The following is a 25,610-nucleotide window of genomic DNA, read 5'->3' as shown; positions in this document are numbered from 1 at the left end:
AGTGCTCTATGACGACCCAGAGGGGTGGGACATGGGAGGGCGGTTCAAGAGGGAGGGGGCTTATGTATCCCTATGGCTGATTCATACTCGTGTACGGCAGAAACCAACACAATATTGTAAAGCAATTATCCTTCAATTAAAAATAAATATATCTATATTTTAAAGAGTACCTGCAGAGCAAGCACTTAATGTTGGCTCTTATGACCTGGATAGCTCTACTGCTATGTGGCCAGTTTGGCCTTGACATTTGGATCACTTTCTTTATTTTTCACTGTGTTTGGCAGGGGCAGGCACTTTTTCCACCAAGCTCCACCATGGATTTTCCATGAAAGCCATTTTACTGAACTGGAATTACTTTGACTCTAAGCACCACGGGTCAGCATGTCCCCGTGGAAAGAAACTGAGATGGAAATTGTTTCTACTCTGAGTGTCCAGAATAAAGGGAGACCCAAATGATGAGCGCTTCTAGAAATCCACAGGCTGTAAAAGTGAGTTGTAAAAGAGAAAGTGATTCCTAATAGATTTTTACTGTTCTGATGTCTATGGAAGATGTAGGGACTTTATCCAGGCCACCAGTTGTGTGTAGATTTTTATTATTGGGTAAGCATCAGATCGGAGAAGGCAATGGAACCTCACTCCAGTACTCTTGCCTGGAAAATCCTATGGACGGAGGAGCCTGGTGGGCTGCAGTCCATGGGGTCGCTAAGAGTCGAAAATGACTGAGTGACTTCACTTTCACTTTTCACTTTCATGCCTCGGAGAAGGAAATGGCAACCTACTCCAGTGTTCTTGCCTGGAGAATCCTAGGGATGGGGGAGCCTGTTGGGTCGCCGCCTATGGGGTCACACAGACTTCGACACGACTGAAGCGACTTAGCAGCAGCAGCAGCAAGCATCAGATGGTCTCACTATGGCCAGGTTGTTAGGAGTCAGAAGCAACACTGAGGCTCACATATCCTTAGACAAGGCTATGGAAGACTGGTAGTGCCACTAAGCATTGATAAGTACCAGATTGAACACGCATTGTAACTTTGTGCTTTTGCTTGTACTGGGTTTTTTCCCTGCCCAGAACACTACCCCCAACTTACCCACATGCTAGATTCTTGCACTTATTTATGGAAGGCAGTATGTCAATAGTCAAAGAGCTGGGTGTAGGAATTAGATTGACCTGGATTTGAATCTTAACTCTGCCATCTACTAGCTGTGTGGGAAAGTAAGTAACCTCTGTAGGCCTATTTCCTTCATCTTAAAAATAGTGACCAGTAATGGTGCCCACACAAGAGGGCTCTTGTGAAGATTAAATGAGATGATGCATAGAAAGTATCTAGCACATTGTCAACATAAATGCTACATACACACATACATGCATGCTAAGTCACTTCAGTCGTGTCCGACTCTTTGTGGCCCTATGGACTGTAGCCTGCCAGAGTCCTGTGTCCACGGGATTCTCCAGGAAAGAATACTGGATTGGGTTACCATTTCCTTCTCCAGGGGATCTTCCTGACCCAGGGATTGAACCCGAGTCTCTTGCACCTTCTGCATTGGCAGGCAGAGTCTTTACCAGCTGAGCCACTGGGGAAGCCCAAATGCTACATCGCTGTTGTTGTTCAGTTGCTCGGTCATGTCTGACTCTTTTTGACCCCATGGACTGCAACATGCCAGGCTTCCCTGTCTTTTGCTATCTCCCGGAGTTTGCTCAAACTCAGGCCCATTGAGTCAGTGATGCCAGACAACCATCTCATCCTATGTCACCCCTTTCTCCTTCATTATGCTACATAAGTAAATGATAGCAATGTTTACTCATTCTTCAAGTCTCAGCTCAAGCTCTAGCTCTTCTTTGTATCTGGTCACCTTAGGTATCCCCCTTTCATATTCCCACTGCTTTTTGTCCAGCTTTCTCTTTGAGCACTTACCACACTTTATGGTGACAGTCACGATTGTACAACACAAATCTTATTCACCAGGAGCTTAGGATGTTTTTTGATACCAACCTCCTTACTAGATGACTTTAACCCATCTCCTCCTACTCCCTTCTGATGATCTATTTCACAGTTTATAAAATAAGGCTACTGGACTCTTCTTTATGATCTAAAACCCTGACCCCGATGATGGTGGGATGTCAATAGCCCCTTTCCCAAGTCACAAAAATATCTTTCCTTCTGGAATGTTTATTATTTATACATCACTGAGCCTAGATGGACCGTTTTTCAAGAGCTGTGCAAAGTGAATTCTCCATCATGGGAAACAAACGAGCGATTGAAAGGGATTTCACGCCTGAATGCTCTCATTCTGCTCATGCTTGGACATCATGGCTGCTACCTCTCTGTGCATTATCAAGGGAACTGGGGTTTGTCACTTGCACCAGACCCTGGCCTCTCCCAGAGAACCTCCAGAGAAGGCCTCAGCGGTTACCGTAGAAACGTCTTCCTTCCTGGATTCAGACTCATGAAGGCTCAGGCAGCCAGGACCCAAGAGGGGCCTTGTTTAAACAGGAAAGAGCAGACAGTTTAATGGGCAGCTTTGCAGCTCAGATTCCTACACAGTTTACAGTAGTTGGACTAATAAAATTCATAATGAATGTTTCTTTATTTAACAGCTAACTTTTTTTTTTGCTTTTTAATTTTCTTTTGTTTGTTTGTTTTTATTTATTTTTTTCTGAACACTAACTGATGGTAGGCAGGGAGAGTTTTAATTTTCTTTCATTTTAAAGGCCATGGAAATAACATTGAAAAAATTGTGCTGTATGTACATTTTTCTCATTCATTCTTCATCATATTTTTATGACATATATAATTAGTTGGGAAAACTGAGAGTCAAAGGACATAGGTTACCAGCTTAGGAATACATGGTTATTTGTAAGAAGTGCAACTTTTAAATTGATAACCATGAAAAAAAATTCTAGTTCCATTAATTATGAATTAAATGTGGAATTTCCCATAGATAAATAGCATTTGTAATTTGACCCACAAGGAACTGTAACATCTAGCTATCAAGAAACGTTAATGAGCTACTAATTCAAGGAAATAGAAAAAGAAGCTAATTATTAAACTCTCTTTGTGAATTCTGCCTTTGGTTGCCTTTGGAGACTTGAGATCTCAGCATTTGTCAACAAGCAACTTCAACTTTGGTTGAAGCCAGAGAAGAGCTAGAATAGCCACTACATACCTACTGTATTATATGTCAAGGGTTTTGCCCATACTATCTTATTGAATGCTAGTAATAAGCCTATTGGGAAGGCCCGACTATCTCCATTTCAGTGATGCTATAAATTGAGTCTAAGAAAGGTAAAATCGCCACGTGGGTGAGTGAATGTGAGAGTCAGCGTCGCGCCGCGCGCGCCGACCGCCTCCGCCGCCCGTTAAAAAAAAAAAAAAAAAAGAAAGGTAAAATCATTCAAAAATCTAACTCAGTTCTTTCCGATGACCAAGCTCAGTGCTTTGCTGGTGCTTCATACTGTATCTCCTCAAAGATATTCTCATAAGAAAAAAAAGATCTATTGTCTCAAGGTGGATGGCATTTCTTTCAATCTCAGAGACAGGTAATCTATTAAGAGTTGGTCCTGAGTTGTAAGAAGTGCTTCTGTGACTCTGAATAGGAGCTGGAGTACTGCAGTATCAGTGGACATGGTAGATGGAGACTAAACTCTCTCCCACTCGTGAAGCAAAGCACAACCCTCTGAAAGGCAGCTGTTACCCTGGAACAGTCTCAGGGAAGAGCAGTGGGCGCTTATGAACTGTGAGAACTGCCCGGAGTCAGCAGAGCAGATAGTTTTAAAACACAGAGGGGAGTTTTATCAGGCCAGGGGGAGTTTTGGTTGACAGAGTATCTCTTATACTGAGGACAATTACTATTCTCTACTGTGCTCATTAAGCCAGGAGAAATAAATTACTGAGTGTGTGCAAGTGAGGATGTGTGTGTGTGTGCATGTGTGAAAGAAAGGAGGGGGAGAGAGAAAGAAGAGGGAATGAGTAGAGGCTTGGAGGCAGGGTGGCTTGGAAGGACCTGTTGATGTATCCCACATACCCAGATCCCAATATAAATGCTATTCAATATTTGTCAGATGACTAAATGAGTGAATGAACTAATGAATAAACAAGAGCAGGAAGGAAAACGACAGGTCCCAAGCTTTGGGAACACCTCAGACCTTTCCATTTGTGCTCAGTTTCCATAGGGTTGCAAAGAGTTGGACACAACTAAAGCAACTTAGCACACACACATGCACCCAGTGAGGCATGTGAGCAAGTGTGCAAGCTCCCCACCCTGCCCCAAGCCTCCACACTTGTGTACAAGCCTTGTCCTATGTCTGGCATGTCCTCTGCCATCCTCCTCTCCAGACTTTAGTCACATGGTAGATGCCTCCTTCTCCTTCTATTTCTTACCTCTCTATTTTCCTTCTCTGTTGTGCATACTGCCCTGAAAGCAGAACCAGATCACATTCTCTGTATGTCTTCATTTACATGACAGTGTCAGGTCCTGGAAAGGAGAGATCAAAGCTTTTATGTCTTTAGTACTTAATGTCTTTTCTTGCACACAGGAGGATTTGCAAATGAATGAATGCATAAATCCATGAATGGATGCACTAGGCAAACCCACTTACTTCAATTTGTGGCCCAGGCTTAAAACAGAAAGGCCCTGTGGTTACAGAGAGAATTTTGACGTGAGGCCCAGGAAACAGGGTTCAGGGGTCACGTGTGCCCCCAGCTTACTGATTGATTTTGGGAAAATCACTTCCCATCTCTGAACCTCACACCTGTTGGACTTAGATAATGATCAGTGCCTTCTTACCTCCTGGGTCCTAGAACTTAAAGTTTTAGCAAGAGTCTCTGTGGGTTAGAAGCTAACTCTATATTTAAGTTACTGTAATTGAGACCATATCTTTGAAGTTGTGTGTTGTGGAGTGCCAATTATTCAAAATGTTATTAGGTCTTCTGCAAAAAGAGAATGATAGAGCTTGAAAATGGCTGAGAAAACAAAGTTAAGGATATGCCTTTGTTGCAAGTCTTTTTGGTTCACTTGATCTGAAAATGGACATTGTGATACCTCAAGCGAGACATACCATACCTGAAATTGCATTAGTTAATATCCTATGGGACAAATGATCTGTAGAACTCATGCTGGGAAAGTTCTGTGCTGGGTGTGTAAGGAAATCCTTCCACTGCCAAGATTCTAGGAATTCCAGGTTTTGACCCTGACTGGGTTATAATCTCCTTGTAAAGGAAGCTGTTCATAATGGAGTAAGTTAGGATTTCTTTGTGGTATCAGAGGGGTCAGGAAGGGAGAATTAGGACACTGAGTGGTTGTACTGGGGACCCAACTATGAGCTATTGCTCTATAGCGATCCAGTCAATGGGGATGGGGCATCATGATTTGACATTGTGACCCTAGAAACCCCTCACTTGCAGGTGGAGTGAGAGGTCCAGGGAATATGGTGAGAAGTAAAACTGCTAAGTCACTTCAGTTGTGTCCGACTCTGCACGACCCCATACACGGCAGCCCACCAGGCTCCCCCATCCCTGGGATTCTCAAGGAAAGAACACTGGAGTGGGTTGCCATTTCTTTCTTCAATGCATGAAAGTGAAGAGTGAAAGTGAAGTCACTCAGTCGTGTCCAACTCTTAGCGACCCCATGGACTGTAGCCCACCAGGCTCCTCCATCCATGGGACTTTCCAGGCAAGAGTACTGGAGTGGGGTGCCATTGCCTTCTCCGCGAAGTAAAAAGGGACAACTAATAAATATTGAACAGCTATTGCATCCTTCACCTCATTTAATTCTCACGGATCTAAGAGACTAGTGTTGCTCTGCCTACCATTTTACAGTTGAAGTGACTGAGGCTCAAAGAAGTTCAAAACATGCCCAAGGTCACACAAACAATGGATGGCAAACCTACAATTTGAACTTGGATCTTTTGGATTCCAAACCTTGAATTCTTCCCATACAACATGCCTATCAGAGCAGAGCACTTGTTTTTGTTTCTTTGTTTTATTTTGGTCTTGATTGTTTTAGCCATTGCTCATCTGTCCTACTCCATTGTTTATGAGCCTCATTACTTATATGAAAAACAGGAATAAGATTTTCTCTGTTTCATTAAAGTTGTCAGGAAAGTAAAATGAACATGTTTTCTTCCTAATACTTTTCTTTCTCATTTGGTTCTTTAAATGGAGACTCAGTAAAAGAAAAAAAAAAAGGTGAATATGTCATTTGTTTTTGTGTAACAGTGTCAATCCTAAGCAATTTAGTGTAAATGTAATTTACAGCTCCCATGACCTCCCATGAATATTGGGGGAATAGATACACATTACTGGTTTTATTAAAATACATAAGTCAAACAGATGGTAATCAAACATAAAAATTACCCTACTCTGTCTTTGAAAGGGTTATAAGTACAAGCAACAAACCTTGTCCTTTTATTTGCATTATAAATAAAATTTATGAGAAAAAATAGTTCAGAGGGGCTAATATTATATATGTTCATTTTTTGCTGTCCCTACTGGTAAAGCTTGTGAATGGGAGAAATCCCTGAGTGCAGAATTCAGGATGGAAGCAAAAACTAACAGAAAGGGAGCAGAAGTGAAAATCCTTTGTGTTCTGGCAGGATAGCAGTGCTCATTACTGTTCACATCTACCATTGTCTCCCTGGAGAAGGAAATGGCCACCCACTCCGGTATCCTTGCCTGGAAAATTCCGTGGGTGGAGGAGTCTGGTAGGGTACAGTCCATGGGGTCACAAAGAGTCGGACACAACTGAGCGACTTCACTTTCACTTTCACTTTTCACCATTGTTAGGGCAGAATTGAAGTAGGCTAGATATCACAGTGACCTGGACCTCATTTAAACCTTCTCTTCATTCTTTGTGCAAACCTATGAGTGCCTCCCTCCTTTATGAAGTAATGCCTGATTACATCTCCCCATATTTTTTTCAGCCTCAGGAGGATCTTGTGTCCCAATTAAGGATTATCACATAAACCAATTCACTCTGCAATGACAGAATGTCTTTCCTGAACAGACACATTTATCATAATACTTAATAGTAAGTCCTCACGGGCAAGGACCAACACACTTGATCTTTGTGTGACCCAGGTGTTCTGTGGTGCTGAGTATATGGTAATGTTGGAAAGGATAACAACGAGCATTCCTGGATGCTTAAAATTGCCAGACACACTTAACGTGGATTAACTCATTTGGTCTTCACAACACCTCTATGAGGTAGGTGTTACTCTAATTTCCACTTTGTAGATGAAGAAACCAAGAAAACACACCATTGAGTGACTCATCTGAGGGAGACCAGAGAGTGGAGGTCAGAATTAAACCTACGCAGTGTGGCTCAGAACCCATGTTCTTGGTCATAGTACTGTTTCTGGTTGGGTTCTCTGGAGGAAGGTGGGGACATAAGAGTTCAGGGCCCCTATGAGGAAGCAAGATGGGGAGGAGGGAGAACTCAATTTGGGCAGAGCTGGTGAAGAGTGCTGGAATATATTGCTCATTACAGTTGATCTGACCTGGGCTGGGCTGGCTGGACCTCTATATTTCTGCCTTGCCTGGTCTCCAGATAGGGCTTCTCTGGGGAAGGCAGGACCACAGGCAAAGCAGCTCCTTCCAGCTAATGCACTCTGATGTTGCTGGCACCTCCACAGCTGGTCAGAAAGTCCTTCCTTGAAGGCAATCTGGATGACCCATATCCATGTCAACTATAAATACTAGTTTGCCTCTTGGCAAAAACATAATAAACATTTGCTAAACTAACACAATTTTCATTAATTATAATAACTGTAATAATGGCTGTCACTTCTTAATTGGTAATTACAAACCATATAAAGATGGTTACAATTTATTAAACCATTAATCATCAGCAGAGTACACTGAAGTTAATACTGTATTACATAACCTTATTTTCCTAATGATGAAATAGAGATTTACTGATGTTAAATAGCTTGACCAGTGTGATATAATTAGCAAGTAGGAGAGCTAGGTTCTCTTACATGTCCTTCGGACACTGGAGTCCATACCCCTAACCTCTGTGTGAGTGTATATATATATATCTTCCCAACTTGATTGCTGTGAGCTTCTCTACAGCAGATGCCATGGCTCTTTCAGTTGTGTGCCTCTCAGCCTGACACACAGGGTACATTGAATATACATTTGTTGAATGAATAAGCTGCTGCTGCTAAGTCGCTTCAGTCGTGTTTGACTCTGAGCGACCCCATAGATGGCAGCCCACTAGGCTCCTCTGTCCCTGGGATTCTCCAGGCAAGAACACTGGAGTGGGTTGCCATTTCCTTCTCCAATGCATGAAAGTGAAAAGTGAAAGTGAAGTCGCTCAGTCGTGCCTGGCTCTTAGCAACACCATGGACTGCAGCCTACCAGTCTCTGCCGTCCATGGGATTCTCCAGGCAAGAGTACTGGAGTGGGCTGCCATTGCCTTCTCCATGAATAAGCTGGTCTTCCATAAAAAATCGTGATCTTGATGGAAACTGGAAAAATAATTTAAATAGTAATTTAATTACTCTAATTAGAAGCAACTGAGTTTTTAATCAGACATAGTAAAACCACAAATCTTTGCTTATTTAACAAGTCTTGTCAAGGCTGAGAGTTGTTAGCAGAAACAACAGGAAGAACACACACATGAAACGTGCATAAGTGGCTGGAGTGTTGGGTAAATCACTCAGAATGAATGAGAGGCCGCACACTGTAAGGGCAAGAGCATTGGCCTAGAAATGAGAAGGTTTTCATTGCAGGCATTTCACTAAGGTGCAGTTTGTTGTTGACAAGTTGCTTCAATACTTCTGTCTGAAATGAGGAAACTGTAGAAGATGATCCTTGAGTTTAATTTTATGCTTCTATGCTATATTTCTGTAAAAAAAGAAAGAAAGAAAGAAAAGCAAGCCCTGACATTCTGCTAAGGAACAGTGAGTGGAACTGGACTGGTTGGTGGTAGATACAGTAGGAAGATTTTGGCTGACTATGATGAAGGACAGAGAGAGTATTTCTCCTCAATTACAAGTGTTCAGGCAGAAGCTGACTATAGTCAAGAGTGCTCTGGGTGGGCTCTCTCTGTGGGGTCAAAAGCTGGATGAGCTGACTACAAAGGTCAACCAAACCTAAGAGCTTGAAAACATAAAAGGCAAGAATTAAATCATTTTACAGAAGTGTGAGAGAAAAGAGTGATAAACTGTACTGAACAATGGCTAGAATATAGTAGATGCTCAGGGAACATTTGTTGAATAAATGAATATTCAAATCTAGTTAATAATGATCATTGTTTCAAATCAGGGTTAAATATAATTGATACATACAGTCCTGGATAGTTTGAGATTGAAATGAGAATATCAATGTGAATAAGTTTGGCAAATTTTTAGTGTTATTGTTTGGATTTCCTAGGAAAAAGAACCCAGTAATAAGAAAAGAGTGAATAAAAATTGAGTACGTGTAATTGGTTCTAAGTAGTTGGTAGTCATGGCAACCGTTTCTACTAAAGAATGAGGATTTTCCTGAGGATAAAGGGGCTCGGGAAGAGGAAAGAGTATTTCAAAAGGACTGAATGGGACAGAGCTGAATATTCTCTGGGAAGCAAAATTATTTTTGCTTGCCACTGGGAAAAGGAATTGAATGAAGCTAGAAATGCCTGATCATGAAGGCCTTATGAGACAGACATGAGGTGTTTGGACAAGTTTAAATATATTGAACAAATGCAAAGCATCTCTAAAACTATGTACGAAAACAACAAAGCTGAACTCAATAAAAGACAAAGAGAGTGAAAGATCCCACTGATGAAAGTCCCACGAAGAACAAAAGCTCAGGCATGAAGATGCAGAAAAAAATCTAATCCGAAAAGAATTGTGCATTTTTCTTCTTTCTCTTTTCCCCCCTTTTTTCTTTTCCTCTGTTCTTTCTCTTCCTCCTTTCCTCCTACCCTCCTCCCAAACTCTGTGTCTCTTTCTTTCTTTCAACAACATCAAACATATTTGAGGGGCTACAGATGATAGATTTTAATCTGGCTCTCTACTTCCTCTTGGAGATTTCTTGCCAGTTAATGCCTTTGCAATTTATGTGACAGAAACACTTGTAGTTAAAGCTGAAGTTCAGAGGCAGCTTGATGTGCATGCAGTTCATGCCAAAATAAACATCTCAGACAGGACCTCAGATGATTTTTAGGGGTTATGCTTGAATGATAAGGACCACTAACAATCAATAGCACTTTATTGATAAAATTCCCATCCCAACGCTGAAATATTGAGCTCCTTACAGTGTTTTCAAGCTGCCATGCTGGTTCTTACTTCTGTGCTTTTGCATATACCCCTCCCTTTGGATCAGATGCCCCACAAATTCCACCAGCCTCTCTTCACTGCCCACCTGGCCCACCCAGCTAGATAGCAACAACATTATATTTTATCTAACTTAAATTCTCCATAGCACCCTGTACTTATCTTAGTGTTGTCCTGAGCCCAGTGCATCTCAGTCTTCAACATGTATAGGAATACCTTAGGACCTTGTGAAAGTGCTGGTGCTGCCTTAATAGGTCTGAGTGGGGAATAAGATTCAGCATTAAAAAAAAATCTCTCAGATGGTGATGCTGCTGGTCCATGGACCACACTTAAAATGACAAGATCTTAGCCCATCCTATTGCAATAATCAGTTTATTTGTCTTTGGGGTTATTGAGACCAAGGCATTTTTAAAATTTATATTTTTATTGAGGTATAGTTGATTTACAATGTTGAGTTAATTTCTGCTATACAGCAAAGTGAATCAGTTATACACATAAATGTATCCTTTTTATATTCTTTTCCATTATGGTTTATCCCAAGACACTGAATATCGTTCCCTATGCTATATAGAGAAGCCTGGCATGCTGCAGTACATGAGGTCACACACAGCTGGACACAACTGAGCAACTTAACAACAATGCTATATAGTAGGACCTCGTTGTTTATTCATTCTATATGTTGTAGTTTGTTGTAGTTTGCATCTACTAACCCCAAGCTCCCAATCCTTCTTCCCTCACCCCTCTCTCCTTTTGTAGCCACAAGTTTGATCTCCATGAGACCAAGGGCTTTTTTGATTGCTATTGCCCAATAGTCTGACACAGAATAAGATACTCGGTAATCTTCTGACGAATGAATGTATTAAGCACCATCTCATCAGTTCATTATAACAACCTGAATTACTAGGACAATTATTAGTCTTTTTCTAAGGAGGAGGTGAATACTGTGATATGTCATATAATGAACTAAAATGTTCCCAGTCATAGAGTGATGAAACCAGAGCTCCAAGAAAGTTCTGATAACTCCAAGCTTTGTGTGCTTTTCATTCCACCATTTGCTTTCCAAAACCCAGACTGCAATGTGGGTTAGATCTGACTAGTGGAGAACTTTAAATCTTAAAAAAAAAAAAAAAAAAAAAAAATTAATAGAATGCAACTATTCCTAATGCTGTGTTTAAGAGATTGGAATTTTACATCTTAGTCTTAGAGAACACAGACAATATAGAGTTGCAGGAAATCCTTGGTCTTGAGAGATTTGGACCACACTCCAAACTTTGACGTTCTACACCACTCTCACAGCTGAACAAATATGACATATATAATTGTCAAGCCCACCACTGATTTTATGAATTAATTCTTGGGATTTATGGTGTTTTGCACTCTCTTTTCAAAGCACCTCACAACCGTTAATTATTTAAGCCGCCTTACACCCCTCAGAGGAAGGACAGGGATATTATTCTGCCCTGGGCCTGGGGGGAGAAGGAGGTCAAGAGAGGTGGAATACCAGTGGTTACCAAAGTCAAGGGGAGAAGAGATCAGATTGCACCTGAGTGAACTCAGAGGGCTTTATTATGGAGGAAATCCTGCTGGCAAGTCCGGACAAGACTTCTCTTGTGGGTTTCTGAATCAGAGACGAGAGAGCAAAGGCAATTTTTGTCACTTAACAATGATAACAGCTATCACTCATTGAGTACTTACTGTGTAGTGGGTAGTGTGCTATGCCTTTACATTGTTTCGTTTAATTTCACGAAGGAGATGTAAGTTGGATAATGATGACAATGTATTGAGAATTCATGCCATGCAGGTATTTAACATGTCTTGCCTTTTTAGGTCTTCACAGCAACCTCAAAAAGTATGTGATTTCTATATGACAGAAGGGAATTAAAAAATCATGGTCACTTTGTCGTTGTTGTTCAGTTGCTAAGTGAGGTCCAACTCTTTGTGACTCCATGGACTCAGTATGCCAGGCTTCCCTCTCCTTCACTATCTCCTGGAGTTTGCTCAAATTCATGTCCATTGATTCAGTGATGCTATCTAACCATCTCATCCTCTGCTTCCTTCTTCTCTTTTTGTTTCAATATTTCACAACATCAGGGTCTTTTCCAATGAGTTGGCTCTTTGCATGAGGTGATGAGAGTATTATATAACAAAACTGAGATTTGAATCTAAGACTTATCTGCCTCCAGAGTTTATGCTCTCTCCATTTAGATCTACTGGCATATTATTGCATCCCTCTGAACCTCAGTTTCCCCAGTTGTAAAATGGGACTAATAATAGCTACATAATGAGGTATAATGAGGATTCTCGGTGATAATATCCCTGGTAATTCATAAAGATGTTTTAGCAAGATCACGAGCTTTCAGGCAACAAAGTCTTAAGTCTGAATAGTATCTTAATATTTAAGAACTGTAATATCTTACATTAGTTATCTAAACCTCAACTTCCTAATTTGTAAAATGGGATGATAATATCTACCTTACAGATTTCAGTTAAGATTAAATGAAAGGATGTTTGTGAAATGCCTACTTCAGGAGCTTGGCACATAGCAGTGTTTACTACAATTGGTTTTCTCCCTTTTCCCCTCCTGTATCCCACTTTCTTCCTGTTAAACTGTCTCTCAACCAATAACACCATTGTCTTCTCAAATGCTAAGTAGAATCTTAGAGTTCTTTTATAGACATTCTTATTCTTGTCATTCACATTTAACAACTATCAATCATATTCAATGCATTATATCAGGAATAGAACTTTTTCAAGCACCACTTGTTAAAGAGATTGTCTTTAATCCATTGTATATCCTTGCCTCCTTTGTCAAAGATAAGGTGTTCATATGTGCGTGGATTTATCTCTGGGCTTTCTATTTTGTTTCATTGATCAATATTTCTGTCTTTGTGCCAGTACCATACTGTCTTGATGACTGTGGCTTTGTAGTAGAGCCTGAAGTCAGGCAGGTTGATTCCTCCAGTTCCATTTTTCTTTCTCAAGATCATTTTGGCTATTCGAGGTATTTTGTATTTCCATACAAATCGTGAAATTATTCGTTCTAGCTCTGTGAAGAATACCATTGGTAGCTTGATAGGGATTGCATAGAATCTATAAATTGCTTTGGGTAGTATACTCATTTTCACTATATTGATTCTTCCAATCCATGAACATGGTATATTTCTCCATCTATTAGTGTCCTCTTTGATTTCTTTCACCAGTGTTTTATAGTTTTCTATATATAGGTCTTTAGTTTCTTTAGGTAGATATATTCCTAAGTATTTTATTCTTTTCATTGCAATGGTGAATGGAATTGTTTCCTTAATTTCTCTTTCTGTTTTCTCATTATTAGTGTATAGGAACGCAAGGGATTTCTGTGTGTTGATTTTATATCCTGCGACTTTACTATATCCATTGATTAGTTCTAGTAATTTTAAAAAGAATACATTTGAATCAGTTCTAATGAGGTGGATGAAACTGGAGCCTATTATACAGAGTGACATAAGCCAGAAAGAAAAACACCAATACAGTATACTAATGCATATATATGGAATTTAGAAAGATGGTAACAATAACCCTGTATATGAGACAGCAAAAGAGACACTGATGTATAGAACAGTCTTTTGGACTCTGTGAGAGAGGGAGAGGGTGGGATTATTTTGGGAGAATGACATTGAAATATGTAGAATATCATATATGTAACGAGTCGCCAGTCCAGATTCGATGCACTATACTAGATGCTTGGGGCTGGTGCACTGGGATGACCCAGAGGGATGATACGGGGAGGGAGGAGGAAGGAGGGTTCAGGATGGGGAACACTGTATACCTGTGGTGGATTCATGTTGATATATGGCAAAACCAATACAATATTGTAAAGTTAAAAAAAAAAAAGAACTTTTTCATCAAGCACTTTCTATAGCCCCATTCTGATGTCAAGTCCCTCCTAGTTGTGAGTCTAATTCTTAGTGGCTTATGGTCTAGGAATCCCTGACACTTATTTTCTGTGAATCGCCTGGAGGAGGAGGGCTGCTAGACTCTTAAGCCAGGTTCTCAGTATTTTATTGGGGAGTTGTCTTTTATACTCATTCAAATGAAAAAAGAAAGAACATGTACTTGAGATGCATCATTCTAAGTGTGTATGTTAGTAATAAGTACTGTTAGATTGACACAATAGACTCTAATTTTAATTCTCATTCTCTTACTATTAACAGAGTGGCTTTAGGGTTCCACGAGACCAGAGAGTGTGAAATTTTGTCCACCTGTCACTGCTGCAAGTTGTCCAGAAATTGCTAAAACTTGCTTTGTGATTGCTGAAGGGAATGTTGGCCCCATTGCCAGTTTTCAGGTTCTGTTCTTTGAACCATGACAACCTAGAATTTTTCTTCCTGCAATGTCTGCAGCTGACCAAGTGAGCTGAACCCAGTGGTACATTGACTGATACCTGGTGGCTGTTGATGAGACCCTGGGCTGGGAACTGATTAAAACTTTTTCCCCCAAATACTGAAATGTTACAGATGAATAGCTCCCATGAGAGTTTTGATCAAGTGATTAAGATCAAGGAAAACCCTTTCACGCACTTTGACTTAGAAAAAATATTGGAGAACTAGACTTCACTTTTATTCAGAATATCTTTCTGTTCTAAGCAATTTTTATTTCTAATTCTTCACCATTTAAAAGTAATAATATAGTAATAATTGTGATATTGTTGGCTAAAGATATACCAGAAACTATTAGAAGCACTTTAAATACATTAATCTATATAATCCTCACAATTAGTCTATGAGGCACACAAAATATTATTACCCTATTATTGATATTCTGATTTTGAGATTAGGCCACTTTGCATGGATATTTATTTATTTATTTATTTTTTAAATTTTATTTTATTTTTAAACTTTACAATATTGTATTAGTTTTGCCAAATATCAAAATGAATCCGCCACAGGTATACCTGTGTTCCCCATCCTGAACCCTCCTCCCTCCTCCCTCCCCATAACCTCCCTCTGGGTCGTCCCAGTGCACCAGCCCCAAGCATCCAGTATCCTGCATCGAACCTGGACTGGCGACTCGTTTCATACATGATATTATACATGTTTCAATGCCATTCTCCCAAATCTCCCCACCCTCTCCCTCTCCCGCAGAGTCCATAAGACTGATCTATACATCAGTGTCTCTTTTGCTGTCTTGTACACACGGTTGTTGTTACCATCTTTCTAAATTCCATATATATGCGTTAGTATACTGTATTGGTGTTTTTCTTTCTGGCTTACTTCACTCTGTATAATAGGCTCCAGTTTCATCCACCTCATTAGAACTGATTCAAATGTTTTCTTTTTAATGGCTGAGTAATACTCCATTGTGTATATGTACCACTGCTTTCTTATCCATTCATCTGCTGATGGACATCTAGGTTGCTTCCATGTCCTGGCTATTATAAACAGTGCTGCGATGAACATTGGGGTACACGTGTCTCTTTCCCTTCTGGTTTTCTCAGTGTGTATGCCCAGCAGTGGGATTGCTGGATCATAAGGCAGTTCTATTTCCAGTTTTTTAAGGAATCTCCACACTGTTCTCCATAGTGGCTGTACTAGTTTGCATTCCCACCAACAGTGTAAGAGGGTTCCCTTTTCTCCACACCCTCTCCAGCATTTATTGCTTGTAGACTTTTGGATCGCAGCCATTCTGACTGGCGTGAAATGGTACCTCATAGTGGTTTTGATTTGCATTTCTCTGATAATGAGTGATGTTGAGCATCTTTTCATGTGTTTGTTAGCCATCTGTGTGTCTTCTTTGGAGAAATGTCTATTTAGTTCTTTGGCCCATTTTTTGATTGGGTCATTTATTTTTCTGGAGTTGAGCTGTAGGAGTTGCTTGTATATTTTTGAGATTAGTTGTTTGTCCGTTGCTTCATTTTCTATTATTTTCTCCCATTCTGAAGGCTGCCTTTTCACCTTGCTAATAGTTTCCTTTGTTGTGCAGAAGCTTTTAAGTTTAATTAGGTCCCATTTGTTTATTTTTGCTTTTATTTCCAATATTCTGGGAGGTGGGTCATAGAGGATCCTGCTGTGATGTATGTTGGAGAGTGTTTTGCCTATGTTCTCCTCTAGGAGTTTTATAGTTTCTGGTCTTACATTGAGATCTTTAATCCATTTTGAGTTTATTTTTGTGTATGGTGTTAGAAAGTGTTCTAGTTTCATTCTTTTACAAGTGGTTGACCAGTTTTCCCAGCACCACTTGTTAAAGAGATTGTCTTTAATCCATTGTATATCCTTGCCTCCTTTGTCAAAGATAAGGTGTCCATAGGTGCGTGGATTTATCTCTGGGCTTTCTATTTTGTTCCATTGATCAATATTTCTGTCTTTGTGCCAGTACCATACTGTCTTGATAACTGTGGCTTTGTAATAGAGCCTGAAGTCAGGTAGGTTGATTCCTCCAGTTCCATTCTTCTTTCTCAAGATAGCTTTGGCTATTCGAGGTTTTTTGTATATCCATACAAATTGTGAAATTATTTGTTCTAGCTCTGTGAAGAATACTGTTGGTAGCTTGATAGGGATTGCATTGAATCTATAAATTGCTTTGGGTAGTATACTCATTTTCACTATATTGATTCTTCCAATCCATGAACATGGTATATTTTTCCATCTATTAGTGTCCTCTTTGATTTCTTTCACCAGTGTTTTATAGTTTTCTATATATAGGTCTTTAGTTTCTTTAGGTAGATATATTACTAAGTATTTTATTCTTTCCATTGCAATGGTGAATGGAATTGTTTCCTTAATTTCTCTTTCTGTTTTCTCATTATTAGTGTATAGGAATGCAAGGGATTTCTGTGTGTTGATTTTATATCCTGCAACTTTACTATAATCATTGATTAGTTCTAGTAATTTTCTGGTGGAGTCTTTAGGGTTTTCTATGTAGAGGATCATGTCATCTGCAAATAGTGAGAGTTTCCTTCTTCTTTTCCTATTTGGATTCCTTTTATTTCTTTTTCTGCTCTGATTGCTATGGCCAAAACTCTCAAAACTATGTTGAATAGTAATGGTGAAAGTGGGCACCCTTGTCTTGTTCCTGACTTTAGAGGAAATGCTTTCAATTTTTCACTATTGAGGATAATGTTTGCTGTGGGTTTGTCATATATAGCATTTATTATGTTGAGGTATGTTCCTTCTATTCCTGCTTTCTGGAGAGTTTTTATCATAAATGGATGTTGAATTTTGTCAAAGGCTTTCTCTGCATCTATTGAGATAATCATATGGTTTTTATTTTTCAATTTGTTAATGTGTTAAATCAATTACATTGATTGATTTGTGGATATTGAAGAATCCTTGCATCCCTGGGATAAAGCCCACTTGGTCATGGTGTATGATCTTTTTAATGTGTTGTTGGATTCTGATTGCTAGAATTTTGTTTAGGATTTTTGCATCTATGTTCATCAGTGATATTGGCCTGTAGTTTTCTTTTTTTGTGGCATCTTTGTCAGGTTTTGGTATTAGGGTGATGGTGGCCTCATAGAATGAGTTTGGAAGTTTACCTTCCTCTGCAATTTTCTGGAAGAGTTTGAGCAGGATAGGTGTTAGCTCTTCTCTAAATTTTTGGTAGAATTCAGCTGTGAAGCCGTCTGGACCTGGGCTTTTGTTTGCTGGAAGATTCTTGATTACAGTTTCAATTTCCGTGCTTGTGATGGGTCTGTTAAGATTTTCTATTTCTTCCTGGCCGAGTTTTGGAAAGTTGTACTTTTCTAAGAATTTGTCCATTTCTTCCTCGTTGTCCATTTTATTGGCATATAATTGTTGATAGTAGTCTCTTATGATCCTTTGTATTTCTGTGTTGTCTGTTGTGATCTCTCCATTTTCGTTTCTAATTTTATTGATTTGATTTTTCTCCCTTTGTTTCCTGATGAGTCTGGCTAATGGTTTGTCAATTTTATTTATCCTTTCAAAGAACCAGCTTTTGGCTTTGTTGATTTTTGTTATGGTCTCTTTTGTTTCTTTTGCATTTATTTCTGCCCTAATTTTTAAGATTTCTTTCCTTCTACTAACCCTGGGGTTCTTCATTTCTTCCTTTTCTAGTTGCTTTAGGTGTAGGGTTAGGTTATTTATTTGACATTTTTCTTGTTTCTTGAGGTATGCCTGTATTGCTATGAACTTTCCCCTTAGGACTGCTTTTAAAGTGTCCCATAGGTTTTGGGTTGTTGTGTTTTCATTTTCATTAGTTTCTATGCAAATTTTGATTTCTTTTTTGATTTCTTCTGTGATTTGTTGGTTATTCAGCAGCATGTTGTTCAGCCTCCATATGTTGGAATTTTTAATAGTTTTTCTCCTGTAATTGAGATCTAATCTTACTGCATTGTGGTCAGAAAAGATGCTTGGAATGATTTCTATTTTTTTGAATTTACCAAGGCTAGATTTATGGCCCAGGATGTGATCTATCCTGGAGAAGGTTCCATGTGTGCTTGAGAAAAAGGTGAAATTCATTGTTTGGGGATGAAATGTCCTATAGATATCAATTAGGTCTAACTGGTCTATTGTATCGTTTGAAGTTTGTGTTTCCTTGTTAATTTTCTGTTTAGTTGATCTATCCATAGGTGTGAGTGGGGTATTAAAGTCTCCCACTATTATTGTGTTATTGTTAATTTCTCCTTTCATACTTGTTAGCATTTGTCTTACATATTGCGGCGCTCCCGTGTTGGGTGCATATATATTTATAATTGTTATATCTTCTTCTTGGATTGATCCTTTGATCATTATGTAGTGATCGTCTTTGTCTCTTTTCACAGCCTTTGTTTTAAAGTCTATTTTATCTGATACGAGTATTGTTACTCCTGCTTTCTTTTGGTCCCTAAATCTTTTTCCAGCCCTTCACTTTCAGTCTGTATGTGTCCCCTGTTTTGAGGTGGGTCTCTTGTAGACAACATATGTAGGGGTCTTGTTTTTGTATCCATTTGGCCAGTCTTTGTCTTTTGGTTGGGGCATTCAACCCATTTATGTTTAAGGTAATTACTGATAAGTATGATCCCGTTGCCATTTACTTTATTGTTTTGGGTTCGAGTTTAATCTGTGTTTCCTGTCTAGAGAAGACCCTTTATATTTGTTGGAGAGCTGGTTTGGTGGTGCTGAATTCTCTCAGCCTTTGCTTGTCTGAAAAGCTTTTGATTTCTCCTTCATGTTTGAATGAGATCCTTGCTGGGTACAATAATCTGGGCTGTAGGTTATTTTCTTTCATCACTTTAAGTATGTCTTGCCATTCCCTCCTGGCTTGAAGAGTTTCTATTGAAAGATCAGCTGTTATCCTTATGGGAATTCCCTTGTGTGTTATTTGTTGTTTTTCCCTTGCTGCTTTTAATATTTGTTCATTGTGTTTGATCTTTGTTAATTTGATTAATATGTGTCTTGGGGTGTTTCGCCTTGGGTTTACCTGTTTGGGACTCTCTGGGTTTCTTGGACTTGGGTGATTATTTCCTTCCCCATTTTAGGGAAGTTTTCAACTATTATCTCTTCAAGTATTTTCTCATGGTCTTTCTTTTTGTCTTCTTCTGGGACCCCTATGATTCGAATGTTGTGGCGTTTAATATTGTCCTGGAGGTCTCTGAGATTATCCTCATTTCTTTTAATTTGTTTTTCTTTTATCCTCTCTGATTCATTTATTTCTACCATTCTATCTTCTAATTCACTAATCCTATCTTCTGCCTCTGTTATTCTACTATTTGTTGCCTTCAGAGTGTTTTTAATTTCATTTATTGCATTATTCATTATATATTGACTCTCTTTTATTTCTTCTAGGTCCTTGTTAAACCTTTCTTGCATCTTCTCAATCTTTGTCTCCAGGCTATTTATCTATTATTCCATTTTGATTTCAAGATTTTGGATCAATTTCACTATCATTATTTGGAATTCTTTATCAGATAGATTCCCTATCTCTTCCTATTTTGTTTGGTTTGGTGGGCATTTATCCTGTTCCTTTATTTGCTGGGTATTCCTCTGTCTCTTCATCTTATTTAAATTGCTGAGTTTGGGGTGTCCTTTCTGTATTCTGGCAGTTTGTGGAGTTCTCTTTATTTTGGCATTTCCTCGCTCTGGGTTTGTACAGGTGGCTTGTCAAGGTTTCTTGGTTAGGGAAGCTTGTGTCAGTGTTCTGGTGGGTGGAGCTGTATTTCTTCTCTCTGGAGTGCAATGAAATGTCCAGTAATGAGTTATGGGATGTCTATGGTTTTGGGGTGACTTTGGGCTGCCTGTATCTTGGAGCTCAGGGCTGTGTTCCTTGTTGCTGGAGGATTTGCTTGGTATGTCTTGCCCTGAAACTTGTTGGCCCTTGTGTGGTGCTTGGTTTCAGTGCAGGTATGGAGGCATTTGATGAGCTCCTGTCAATTAATGTTCCTTGGAGTCAGGAGCTCCCTGGAGTCAGGGTTTGGACTTAAGTCTCCTGCTTCCAGTTATCGGTCTTATTTTTACAGTAGTTTCAAAGCTTCTCCTTCTATACAGCACCATTGATAAAACATCTACATTAAAGATGAAAAGTTTCTCTACCGTGAGAGTCACCCAGAGAGGTTCACAGTGTTACATGGAGAAGAGAAGAGGGAGGAGGGAGTTAGAGGTGACCTGAATGAGATGAGGTGGAATCAATAGAGGAAAGAGTGGGCTAGCCAGTAATCTCTTCCTTATGTGCACTCCACAACTGGACTTCTCAGAGTTGTTCACGGAGTTATACAGAGAAGAGAAGAAGGAGGAAGGTGACAGAGGTGGCCAGGAGGATAAAAGGGGGGAATGAAAAGGAGGGAGACAGATCCAGCCAGTAATCAGTTCCCTAAGTGTTCTCCACCGTCTGGAACACACAGAAATTCAGAAAGTTGGGTAGAGTAGAGAGGGGTTAGGGAGGAGACACAGGTGACCTGGTGGAGAAAAAGGAGAGTCCAAAGGGAGAGAGAGCAGTCAAGCCAGTAATCTAGCTCCCTAGTGAAAAATGGGTAATGAAAATTGGGTTCTTAAAGGTACAAAATTGGTAACAAATACATGAAAGCAAAAATTAAAAATCTAGAGTAGAGTTTGGAATTTCAAAAATATGATGTTAAAGAAAAGAAGAATGAAAAGAAAGAGAGAAAAAATGAACAAACAAAAACAAACAAGGTCACGAAAATTATAAAGAAAATACCGGTACAAAATTGATAACTAATACCCAAAAGCAAAAGTTAAAAATCTAGAGTAGAGTTTGGAATTTCAAAACTACAATGTTAAAAAAAGAAGAAGAAAAAGAAAGAGAGAGAGGAAACAAACAAACAAACAAACAAGAACAAACAAGTCACATAAATTATAAAGAGAATATAGGTACAAAATTGATAACAAATACCAAAAAGCATAAATTAAAAATCTAGAGTAGAATTTGGAATTTCAGATATACAATGTTATTTAAAAGAAGAAGAGAAAGAAACAGAGAAAAAGAAAAAATAAAAAAGGGTCCCAGAAATTATAAAAAAAAACAACTATAGGTACAAAATTGATAACAAATACCAAAAAGCTAAAATTAAAAATCTAGAGTAGAGTTTGGAATTTCAAAAAATACAATGTTAAAGAAAAGAAGGAAAAAAAAGAAAAAAAAAAACAAGGTCAAAAAAATTATAAAAAATATATATATGAAGTTTGCTTTAAAAAAAGAATAGGGTCTTCTCTTTTTTTTTTTTTTTTTTTTTGCAAAGTAATCAGTTATAAAAGTGAAAATTAGAGGAATAATAGAGGACTTAAAAAAATTTTTTTTAATTAAAAAAATAAAAAAGAAAGAATGATCGTAAAAATAGTAAAAATATATCTAGGACTTTCTCCAGTTTTGTTGTGAGTATTGTGGGTTCAGTTCATTTTTGGCTAGTTCCTTGGTCCAACTTATATTTCTCAAGATCTATAGGCCCCTTCCTATGTAGTTGGTACTAACCACAGGGTTTTAATCTATTGCCTATAGCTTCCAAGGCGGTTCCCTCTGTTATAGCTTCTTCTGTTTGCTGGTCTCTTCAGTGTCTGGTTTCTGCCCTGACACAAAGGGGACGGTGGAGGACACTTTTTTTTTTTTTTTTTTAGGCTCACTTGTTCAGTCACGCTGTGGGGAGGTAGGGAGGGATGCTGCAAACAAATAACACTGGCGTGTGCTCGCAGTGCCTCAGCCACACTGGGTCTGCCCCCCATTCACTGCGCGTGTAGCCTCCCTGCCCACGCTGCTCAGGCTCTAGGTTGCTCCGCCGGGAAACATCTGTGGCCGGCCCTGGGCTGCCTGCACTTCCCGGGTCCAAGCCGCTCAGATTCAGGCACTCGGGTAGTCCTCAGAGGCACAGACTCTTGGTTGGGCCTGCGTTTTGTGCCCTTCCCAGATCCGAGCAACTCAGGTGATGAGGTGTTTGGCGCATGCGATTACTGTGACTTATCACCTCCCCGCCGCTCGGTTATCTAGGTGTTCAACTGGTGCACCTTCTAAGGCAGATGTTGACCATCCAGACCCCCAAGAAGTTTTAGTTAGCAAAGAAGCCTGCTTACAGTTTTATAGATAATGTCTCTCTGGGGCTGCGATTGCCCCCTTCCGGCTCTGGCTGCCTGTCACCGGAGGGGGAAAGTCTGCCGCTGGCTATCTCTGTTCAGTCCTTTGTTCCGTGCGCGGGCCTGGCGGTGTCTTAGGTTAGGGCTGGCTTTTCGCGTGGTAGATATCCCACGGTCCGGTTTGCTAGCCCAAATTATTTCGCTCAGATAGTGCTCGGGGTATTCAGGCCAGATCCTTGCGATGCAGCCTGCGATGCAGCCCGCGATGCAGCCCACGCCACGCCTCCCTGCCCAGCCCCCACTTGCTAATGGTGGATGCAGGCGTCTGCACTGCTTCTCCACTGGGGGAGTTACCATAGGGCTCACAATGTGTGGGTTTTAATTGTTCATTTATTTTTCCTCCCTGTTATGTTGCCCTCTGTGCTTCCAAGGCTCGGCACAGATTCAGCAGTGAGAAGGTTTCCTGGTGTTTGGAAACTTCTCTCTTTTTAAGACTCCCTTCCTGGGACGGAACTCCGTCTCTCCCTCTTTTGTCTCTTTTTTTGTCTTTTATATTTTTTCCTACCTCCTTTCGAAGACTTGGGTTGCTTTTCTGGGTGCCTGATGTCCTCTGCTGGCATTCAATTGTTTTGTGGAATTTACTCGGCTTTTAAATGTTCTTTTGATGAATTTGTGGGGGAGAAAGTGTTCTCCCTGTCCTACTCCTCCGCCATCTTAGCTCCTCCCCCTGCATGGATATTTAGAGTTTACGATGGATGTTCTCATGTATGATCTCATTTTATCACAAGAATCTGCTGGAGTAGTCAAGGGATAACATTATTCCTTCACCATTGGAAGGTTGTAGGATATAACAGCTGAGAGCATGCACTTTGAACTCAGAATGATATGGGTTTGAATTGTGGTTCTAAAATCTGAGCCTAGGTTACTTCATCAGTCAAATGGGTATTGAAATATCATGTCATGGGACTTTCATGAGGATTAAATGACTTAATGTAAACAAAGCACATCACACTGCATTGAATAAATATTGATAATTGTTAGCTAGTTTTCCTTCCTTACATTATATATTTTTTTCATTAATATAAAATTAACTGTATTCAGTTCAGTTAAGTTCAGTTCAGTCGCTCAGTCATGTCCGACTCTTTACAACCCCATGAATCACAGCACGCCAGGCCTCCTTGTCCATTACCAACTCTCGGAGTTCACTCAAACTCATGTCCATCAAGTTGGTGATGCCATCCAGCCACCTCGTCCTCTGTCATCCCCTTCTCCCCCTACCCTCAATCTTTCCCAGCATCAGGGTCTTTTCCAATGAGTCAACTCTTTGCATGAGGTGGCCAAAGTACTGGAGTTTCAGCTTCAGCACCATCCTTCCAAAGAATACCCAGGACTGATCTCCTTTAGGATGGACTGCTTGGATCTTCTTGCAGTCCAAGGGACTCTCAAGAGTCTTCTCCAACACCACAGTTCAAAAGCATCAATTCTTTGGCGCTCAGCTTTCTTCACAGTCCAACTCTCACATCCATACATGACCACTGGAAAAACCATAGCCTTGACTAGACTGACCTTTGTTGGCAAAGTAATATCTCTGCTTTTGAACATGCTATCTAGGTTAGTCATAACTTTCCGTCCAAGGAGTAAGCTTTTAATTTCAATGCTGCAGTCACCATCTGCAGTGATTCTGACACTGTTTCCACTGTTTCCCCATCTATTTGCCATGAAGTGATGGGACCAGATGCCATGATCTTCATTTTCTGAATGTTGAGCTTTAAGCCAACTTTTTCACTCTCCTCTTTCACTTTCATCAAGAGGCTTTTTAGTTCCTCTTCACTTTCTGCCATAAGGGTGGTGTCATTTGCATATCTGAGGTTATTGATATTTCTCCTCGCAATCTTGATTCCAGCTTGTGTTTCTTCCTGCCCAGTGTTTCTCATGATGTACTCTGCATAGAAGTTAAATAAGCAGGGTGACAATATACAGCCTTGACGTACTCCTTTTCCTATTTGGAACCAGTCTGTTGTTCCATGTCCAGTTCTAACTGTTGCTTCCTGACCTGCATAGAAATTTCTCAAGAGGCAGGTCAGGTGGTCTGGTATTCCCATCTCTTTTGTGTTAATGATCAATAAATAAAATTAATAGTGATTAATAGGATTGTATTTTATTAATACAAATTGATGATTAATAGTGATATGTTATTCAATTTATATATTATTTTTATATATACTATATATAAAACTTTTCTTTAATCCCTAGTGCATTGCATTCAGGTGATGGCATGGAAAAGTTAGGTTTGAGCTGTATTTGAAAGGATTAGTTGCATAGTTCAACAAATATTTACTTATTTTTATTATTTTTTAACTTTTTATTTTATTTTTAAATTAATTTATTTTAATTGGAGGCTGAATACTTTACAATATTGTGGTGGTTTTTGCCATACATCAACATGAATCAGCCATGGGTGTACATGTGTCCCACCATCCTGACCCCCCTCCGACCTCCCTACCCACTCTTGAAGTATGGCTGATGAACAATGTTGGGATAGTTTCAGGTATATAGCAGAGAGGCTCAGTCATACATGCACATGTATCCATTCTCCCCAAACTCTCCTCCCATCCAGGCTGCCACATACATAATAATATTGAGCACCTCCTCTGAGTTGTCTATTGTGCTAGGAAAGCACTGGGGATACAAGTGATAAAATGCAATCCCTTCCTCCAAGTAACACATAGACCTTGAAGAATAGAAGGGAGAGAACATTGCGAACCTGCTCTGTGCCAAGTGCTGCACTTTGTACAGATGATCTCACGTGTGATCTCATTTGAGGTGAGGAAATGGAGGATCAAAGAGAGGGAGGGAAGGAGAGAG

Source organism: Bos grunniens, chromosome 3, assembly GCF_055505025.1.
Source record: "Bos grunniens cultivar Pamir isolate PY7600 chromosome 3, Bosgru_T2T1.0, whole genome shotgun sequence".
Classification (NCBI taxonomy): domain Eukaryota; kingdom Metazoa; phylum Chordata; class Mammalia; order Artiodactyla; family Bovidae; genus Bos; species Bos grunniens.
This window is presented reverse-complemented; position numbering follows the sequence as displayed.